At 32.6% G+C, this 8253-nt stretch overlaps 1 long non-coding RNA gene across 1 annotated transcript; it reads left to right on the top strand.

Moving 5' to 3' along the window:
• The first annotated feature begins 737 nt into the window (after positions 1-737).
• LOC126742422 (uncharacterized) lies at positions 738-4261 on the top strand. Its single transcript, XR_007662562.1, has 2 exons — positions 738-773; positions 3907-4261. It is a non-coding gene; the product is annotated as an uncharacterized LOC126742422 (long non-coding RNA).
• The last annotated feature ends 3992 nt before the right edge of the window (positions 4262-8253 follow it).

Here is an 8253-nt window from a genome sequence, read left to right as displayed (position 1 = left end):
TTTCCAGGCAATTCATATAATTTTCACACTATTAAGTCATTTATTGGCTTTTAAACGTATTTTTTTATCTTCTTTTAGGCAATTAATTAACGACGCCACTTTTACGTCTTTCAAGGACTAGAAATAATTTTTTTAAACATTCATAAGTAATTTTTATTACTTGTAATTCCTGGCAGCGTTGCATATATGTGATGTCATTCGCGCTATACTATGTATTTGCAATATGTAGTTACGATGCTCATTATAATACTCCCCGGGTAATCGCGTTATTAGGAATTTTCATGTGTCGGGCATCGGAAATACGGAATTGATGTTTTTTTTCTCGTAAAATGATAAACGAATTTACCATATAATGGTTGGCTTTCCCTTGTTTTTGATAACATGATGTTTTATGATACAAATATTGTCATATACGTGCAGGGTGTCACACGTCAATTTTCCTCCCTCCCGAAAACCTTAAATGGCAATAGGGGTTGAGTGATACCCTCATTTGAAAAAAACTTCTTATTCTCTACATTTTGGCACCTTAAATTTTTTAATGCTACTTTGCCAAGTTAGGCTTATTTAAACATTGTAAATTGCTTTATATTAGGGGAATTGTGCCTAAGATGGCATACCTGATGAGACGGCATAAAAGCAATTTTACGGATAATACACATCTTCTAACAACAATGTTCATGATTTTCGGTGCACGTGGTCTTACATGCGCTGCTGAGAAAATTTAGTTCGTTTGTTAGTGTAGAACGAAAAGGTAGGCTTAATTTTCCGTTACGGTAAGTAATGACTTTTCTACTTAGAATCGTATATATGTTTGTAACTCTAAGAATTTTTAATTTCCTATGAAAAAAAAAATATCTATCAATCAATCAATCAATGCTTTATTGTCAAGAAATTGTTACAATTTGTAGACAAAGCTGTAAAACAAAAAAGACACAAAAATGCAAACAAAACAAACAAAACACAATTAAAAAAAAAAAAGAAAAAGAAAACAAAATTTAAAAAAAATATAAAAAAATAAATAGAATAGATTATCTACAATATATACAGATTAATACAATTTAGAAATTGTAAGTAGTCAAAAATATTATTATAAAATATACAATTTAATGTATACAATGTCAAAAAAAAAGATCATTAAAAAATCTCTCTACGTTAAAAAAAATGTAAAAAATGTTTAAAAAAGTAAAAAATTATAAAAAATCCTAAAATAGCTACAAAAAGCAGTATACCTAAACATGTACAGATAGTAAAAATACATAATCTGCTAGTGCGAAATTTCAAATCAATGATTACAAAAAAAAATCGTTAACTGTGTAAAAAGCTCTCTCCAGTAAGAATGCTTTTAATGCTTTACGAAATGCAAAAAAAGATGTGATGGATTTAATTTCCAATGGCAGATGATTGTGCATTTTTTTTGCATTATATAATATGGAACTTTTGACCAACTCTGAATGTGGGGTAGGCAGGTATAGATCATGTTCCGTGTATCTAAGTAGATAACTATGGGAAGGCCTATCAGATGCTGAACCGTGTTTGCGTATTAGACAAAGGGACTCAAATATGAATAAAGATGGAAAAGTTAATATTTGAAATTTTTTGAAGAAATGCTGGCAATAACTTCTGTATTTAAGTCTCAGTGTATAACGTAAAGCTCTCTTTTGTAGTCTAAAAATACGGTCAAATTGTGTTGCACTACATGTACCCCAGAATGGAAGGGCGTATCGAAGGTGCGATTCAAAAAGGGCAAAATAAACTGTTCTAAAAGTAGACAGGCTAAGCTCCTTAGAAATTGATCTTAACGCAAAACAAGCGGAACTTAATTTTCTTGATAAAAAGTCAATATGTGTGTCCCATTTTAACGAGTTGTCAACAGTTAGCCCTAAAAACTTTACAGAATCAACTTCGTCAATTGTTGCATTACCAAGTACAAAAGATTGCAAGGTATTTTTATAGGACAACATTTTAGTTTTGGAAATGTTGAGACAAAGGAGATTAGAGTCGCACCATGATTTGATAGTAGTTAAGTCACTTGATACGGTTCTATGAAGTTTAGAAATATCCGGATCACTCCAGGTAAAACTAGTATCATCAGCAAATAGACAGACTTTACCGTTAATATTTAGATTAGCAATGTCATTGATGAAGATAAGAAACAAAATAGGGTCAAGTACGGAACCTTGAGGCACTCCACTTTGTATTGGCTTGCAAGAAGACATAGTCGAATCAATTCTCACAGCTTGACTTCTGTTACTGAGATACGACTTAAACCATTCGAAAGGCGCTCCTCTGAACCCGTAATATTGCAACTTTTTTAATAAGATGTCATGATTAACACAATCAAAGGCTTTAGAAAAATCACAGAAAATTGTTGCTGTAGGGTGTTGGTTGTTTAAGCTAGAGTATACATTATTAAAAAGAGAAAACATAGCATCATTTGTGCATTTGTTATTTAAAAATCCAAATTGATGGGAAGTAAGTATTTTATATTTTAGCAAAAATGATTGAAGTCTTTTTTTAACCAATCTTTCAATAATTTTTGAAAGTGTGGGAAGAAGAGCAATAGGGCGATAGTTGGAAGACTGATCTTTGTCTCCTCCTTTATGTAGTGGAATTATTATCGCCAACTTAAGGCAGTTAGGAAAAACACCTTTTTGAAAAGACTGATTGATTAGAGTAATAAGATGACATAATGTACATTCGGGCAGATTTGAAAACATTTTGAGAGTAATTCCATCAATTCCAGAAGAGCCCTTGTTTTTGATTTCCCTAATTGAACTGCAAAGCTCTGGTAACACTACGGGCGTAAAGAAGAAGCTGTGGAAATTCTCATTTGCAATGGGAAGATATGGAAGTGGATCATGGGAAGGAGTTATGGTACTCATTAAATTATTTGCCACATTTACAAAATAATCATTAAGGTTTTCAGATGAAGTGGAGATAGTATTCGACAAAGAAGGCTTATTTCTCAAAGCATTAACAATCGACCATGTTTCCTTAGCCACATTTTTAGATTTAGCCAGTCTCCTATTATAGTAAATATCCTTGGCGGCTTTTAAAGTTCTCTGATAAATCTTTTTGTAAAGTCTTACGTACTCATGAAAAAAAGCGCGGTCTGAAAATTTCTTAAGATGAGATAATAAGCGCATGTTCTTAGCAGATGTACGCAAGCCTTGGGTAGACCAGGGGTTATGTTGCTTCTTTTTAAGAGGTCTCAAAGGAAAGGACTTGTGAGAAAGACTAGATAGCGTTTTTACAAATCTAGAGAATTCTGAATCAACGTCGTCAGAGAGAATATTCCAGTCAGTTGATTGACAAAGGTGCCTAAAATGTAAAAAATTTTTATCCGAGAAAATACGGCCTAATTTGCGTGGAACATTTTTACTTTTAAATTTAGTTATGGAAAACTTTGTTAACATTGCTTCATGGTCTGAGAAACCTGGGCTTAAGACAGTACAATCGACGAAATCTGGCTCAAAGGAAGATACGACATAATCTATTGTACTAGAGCTGGTTTTAGTTATTCTGGTAGGTGATTTAATGTGCATGATTAAGCCAAAAGAGTCGAAAATGGACTGGAGAGAGACCATCATTAGTTTATAAAATATCTATCTACGTGGTATTAAATATTTACCTAAATCATAATTGTTAACTAAAAATGTACGTTAAAATTCAATAATGCCATTCAGGGTCAGTTGGCATATAGGTGCATCGGGTAAGATGGCATAGTACCATATTATTTGTTAATATTATAGGTTCAATTTTTGTACCTGGTAATTTTTTTTTTTAAATATTTGAAAGTGACTAACTATAATTATACCTAGTGAATGATAAATTTAATTTTTGAGATTTGAGATTTATAGGTAAAAGACTCCTATTAATTAAATATTAAGGTATTCTTTTTTTTAGATTTGCTGGCAACAATGGTGGGTAAATACGTTCGAAAATCAGCGCGACAAAGTTGGAGTGAAGAAAATATGACCCAAGCACTAGAGGCAGTTAGAAATCGACGAATGGGATGACTTTTAGCTTCTAAGACGTTCAATGTGCCCCACACTACTTTTAGAAGAAGAGCTAAGAATGATCGAGGAGCCATTAAAGGATACTCAGGAGGACATGCCCCAACTTTCAATGCTGAGTTAGAAAATGAGTTGGTTAGTTATATAAAGGAGTTAGAAGTACGTTTCTTTGGTCTTACAACTGAGGATATTCGCAAGCTTGCTTATGAAATTGCCGAGGCAAAGAAAATTCCCCATAGGTTCTCTCTGCCGGTTGGGATTGGCTCTACCATTTCACTGCGTACACCAGAAGCAACATCTGCTGCACGAGCTCGTTCGTTTAATAAAGCACAAATTTTGATTATCTTGAGAAAGTATTGGAGGACTATAAATTTTCTCCCGAAAATATTTACAATATGGATGAATCTGGGTTGTCAACAGTTCCTTCAAGAAATATTAAAATTCTTGCTACAAAAGGCAGAAAGCAGGTGGGCATACTGACAAGCGCAGAACGAGGTCAGCATCTCACAATTCCATGCTGCTTTAATGCTGTTGGGACTTACATTCCACCTGTGTTACTCTTTCCTAGAAAAAACATGAAGAATGAGTTGATGGTCCACAGGGAGCTTTAGGTTTAGCACAGGAAAGTGGTTGGATGACTGGAGAAAGTTTCCTAAAATTGTTTATTATTTATTTATTGTTTATTGTTACTAACTGAATCAGCTCTGGGTACAATTTTAATATTCCAGCAGCAATATAATTTACAATAATTTTACAAAACTCACAAAAGTATAAATAGATGTACACCTAGATTAGAATCTGTGTGTGTACAAAACAAAAGCAATTAAGAAGATAATATATATAATTCACAATTCACTTAAAGTTATATACTATATACCAAATATACCAATATACTATATACTATATTATACTATATACTAATTATATTAAAACCAAAGAATAAACCAAAATAATGATTAAATGAACTAATGATTTAAATCGCCCTAGTCAGAATAACAGATCTTAACCACAAATATACTGATAAAGCTGCATATACCCTATATTTAATTTGCAAATAAATAATTATCTACGCAACACCGTAGCAAAAACTTCAAAGTTTTCATGAAGCAACCTATTTATTTCTCTACTAAACATATGTATATTTCGAACTTCTCTAATACTACTTGGAAGAAGGTTAAAAAATTTTGGGCCAAGGTATGTTAAAAACCTTTGAGTAGTCGCTCTTGTCAGAAAAGGCACACTAACAGAATGCACTGCTTGGCTTCTAGTATAGCAACCCAAGTTCTCTATCGGTCGCCGCAAATCAGGATATTTATAGACAAATATTAGCACTGACTTAGCATACATTTGCTGTATTGTAAAAACGCGCGCTTCTTGGTATAAACGGTTTGAAGAGTATCTGGAATGTTTTCTTAAAATTACTCGTAAAAGGTATTTTTGAGTAATGTTTAAAATATTTATGGTACTGGCAAATGATCCTCCCCATATTGATATTCCATATCTAATTACTGATTCAGCCAAGGATGTATATAACATTTTTAAAATGTGGAGAGGCATACAATTTCTAAGATGATAAATTTAAAAATTAGTTTACGAATTTTTATATTAATACTTTCTATATGTTTTTCCCATTTAATATTTTGATCGATAAAAATACCCAAATACTTTATACATGGAGTCCTACTCAAGGTTTCCATGCAAGCACATGGCTTCTCCTTTAATATGCACTGATATGTGTGTATTTTTAGTACATCTGTATTAATTTGATGGTTATCGAGAATGCTAAAACTCATAAATTTTGTTTTTTCAATATTTACTGCTAAACGATTTTCTTCCAGCCACCGACGAACCATTGCAAAATCTGAAGTTGCTCTCTCCACAGCATTCGCCCAGTTATCACCCTTTACCAACAAAACAGTGTCGTCCGCGTATGATACAAATTTTCCAGATGTACTAAGGAAAAGAAGTTCATTGATATAGAGGGTGAAATGAAGAGGAAAATATTTCAAACACTTTGTCAAATATGCCAGATCATCTCCTACAAATAAAATTCTTCTCCTGTTAGATGGACATAGCAGCCACAAAAATTATGCGGCTCTAACATATGACAAAGAAAACGGCATCATCGTATTTTGCTTTCCACCTCACTGCCGTTAGAAGTGTGTTTTTTTTGGATCACTTACAACATATTATAACCAAGAATTATCCCGTTGGCTTAAATCTCATCCGGGAAGAACGGTTACCCATTTTCAAATCGGTGGTATACTAAGAGAAGCCTACAACAAGGCCGCCACTATAGGAAATGCTGTTAATGCATTCAGTAAGACTGGCATATATCCGTTCAATAAAGACATTTTTCCAGACAGGATGTTTCAACCAGCAGACGTCACAAATATTCCAGACAATGAACAAGGAAATACAGAAGATAATACACAAGGGATTGAAAATCCTCAAATTTCTGGAGCTGACATTACACACGCTGCAGGAACCTCAACACAGAAACCCGCAAAAATGTCAATAAAAGATATTTCTCCACTTCCTGTTGCTCCTTCGATATTAAAAAGTAGAAAGCCGAGAAAGGGAGGAAAATATGGCGTGCTTAATACAACACCTGAAATTGAACTTGCCAAAGCAGCGATTGTCGAAAAAGAAGCAGTAATCTTGTGAAAATCGGCTAGAGCAGCAAAAAGAAAATTACCGTCATTGATGAAAGTGATGAAGAACCTAAAAATTTTCAAGTCGTTGCTGACGACGAAGATGACGTTGCGTGCCTTTATTGCAATGAATTATATTCGCTGTCACGCTCCAACGAAGACTGGATGCGCTGGAGTTAGCAGAAGGGTAAAAATATTTATATGCGATCTATGCAAATAAAATATGAAGATACCGTTCTATATCATGAAAGTATTTTGTGTTTTGTAGTTCAAAAATTTGCATTTATTTTTCATTACACTGGTATAAATAATATTACCAATAAAGAATTAGGTTTTATAATTTTTAAGGATTTTCATTTATATTGGCTAGGATGAGATGACATAGCAGCACAATTTTTTAAATATCTAGAAAAAAATATCTATTTGAATTAAAGACATTTAAGCTGGCTATAAGCAAAGAATCTAATATGAAATAAAAGCTACTTGTTTTTTTTCAACAATATATTTTAATTTTCCAAAATTATCTTCGTCAACCAAAAATTATGCCATCTCAGGCACAATTCCCCTAGACATTATTCCTGTAAGTATTTTAATAACGTTAAAGCTCCGATTATTTACCCAATTATGTATCTTTAGGTTAATATTATTTTCATGAAACTTTTGCATAGTCGTTACAATTATGGCTGAATAATAGTTCTTACAAAAGCACGTTTAAAATTTATTTTATTAACACGTATACCACTTCTGGAAGAGCCCTAAATGCCCCTGTAATTCTTCTTTTTCAATTAAGTCAATATTATCAGGATGAGTTTAGTAAACAACCGTTTTTATATGCCGCCATAAAAAAAATCTAAGGGCGTTAAGTCTGGTGACCTAGCAGGCCATTGTATCTCTCCTCTTCTACCAATCCATTGGTTAAGGAACCTGTTATTCAACCAATAACAACACTAAACACACAAATTATCGCAATAAATTTTAACTGATTTAAATACCTATCATCAAACTGTATTGAGACGAATTCCATTGCAATAGAGAAAAATATAAATGTTTATCTTTTATGACCAAAAGAAATTATCAGATTGATAAACACTTTCATTCATAAATGCACCTGTTCTCTTTATGGTCATGTCAAAAGACAGTGAGTCAATAGGTTATTAAAATAATGTATTGATTTATTAAAACAATTTACTAACCTAAAAAAACATGTTCCAATTCAAATCTTAGTTTGACCGTAATTAAAACCCTTTATATGCCAAATAACAAGAGACAAATATTCGTGTCAAGCTTCTCATTTAATTGTTTTTGTTTTTGGAAAGTACCGTTATTATTATATTTACATAATACCGCCTTCATTATGGAATTTCCTACTTCCTGATACAGTTTCAGTTTTATAATTAGGAACAAGGTTTTCGGTCGGGTTTTTTTCGTATTTACTCACTGGAACTTTATTGTTTATTTAGACAATAATGGAAAGCATTTTAATTGTAAGGTGAAACGTCGGTTTTACCGCCCAAACATTAACAAAAAGGACATTTGGCATGACGCTTTAATATGCACCTCATTGTTTATCATAAAAAAATATA

This window comes from Anthonomus grandis, chromosome 11 (assembly GCF_022605725.1).
Source record: "Anthonomus grandis grandis chromosome 11, icAntGran1.3, whole genome shotgun sequence".
Taxonomy (NCBI): domain Eukaryota; kingdom Metazoa; phylum Arthropoda; class Insecta; order Coleoptera; family Curculionidae; genus Anthonomus; species Anthonomus grandis.
The sequence above is the reverse complement of the archived record's forward strand: the minus strand, read 5'-3'. Positions and strand labels throughout refer to the sequence as shown.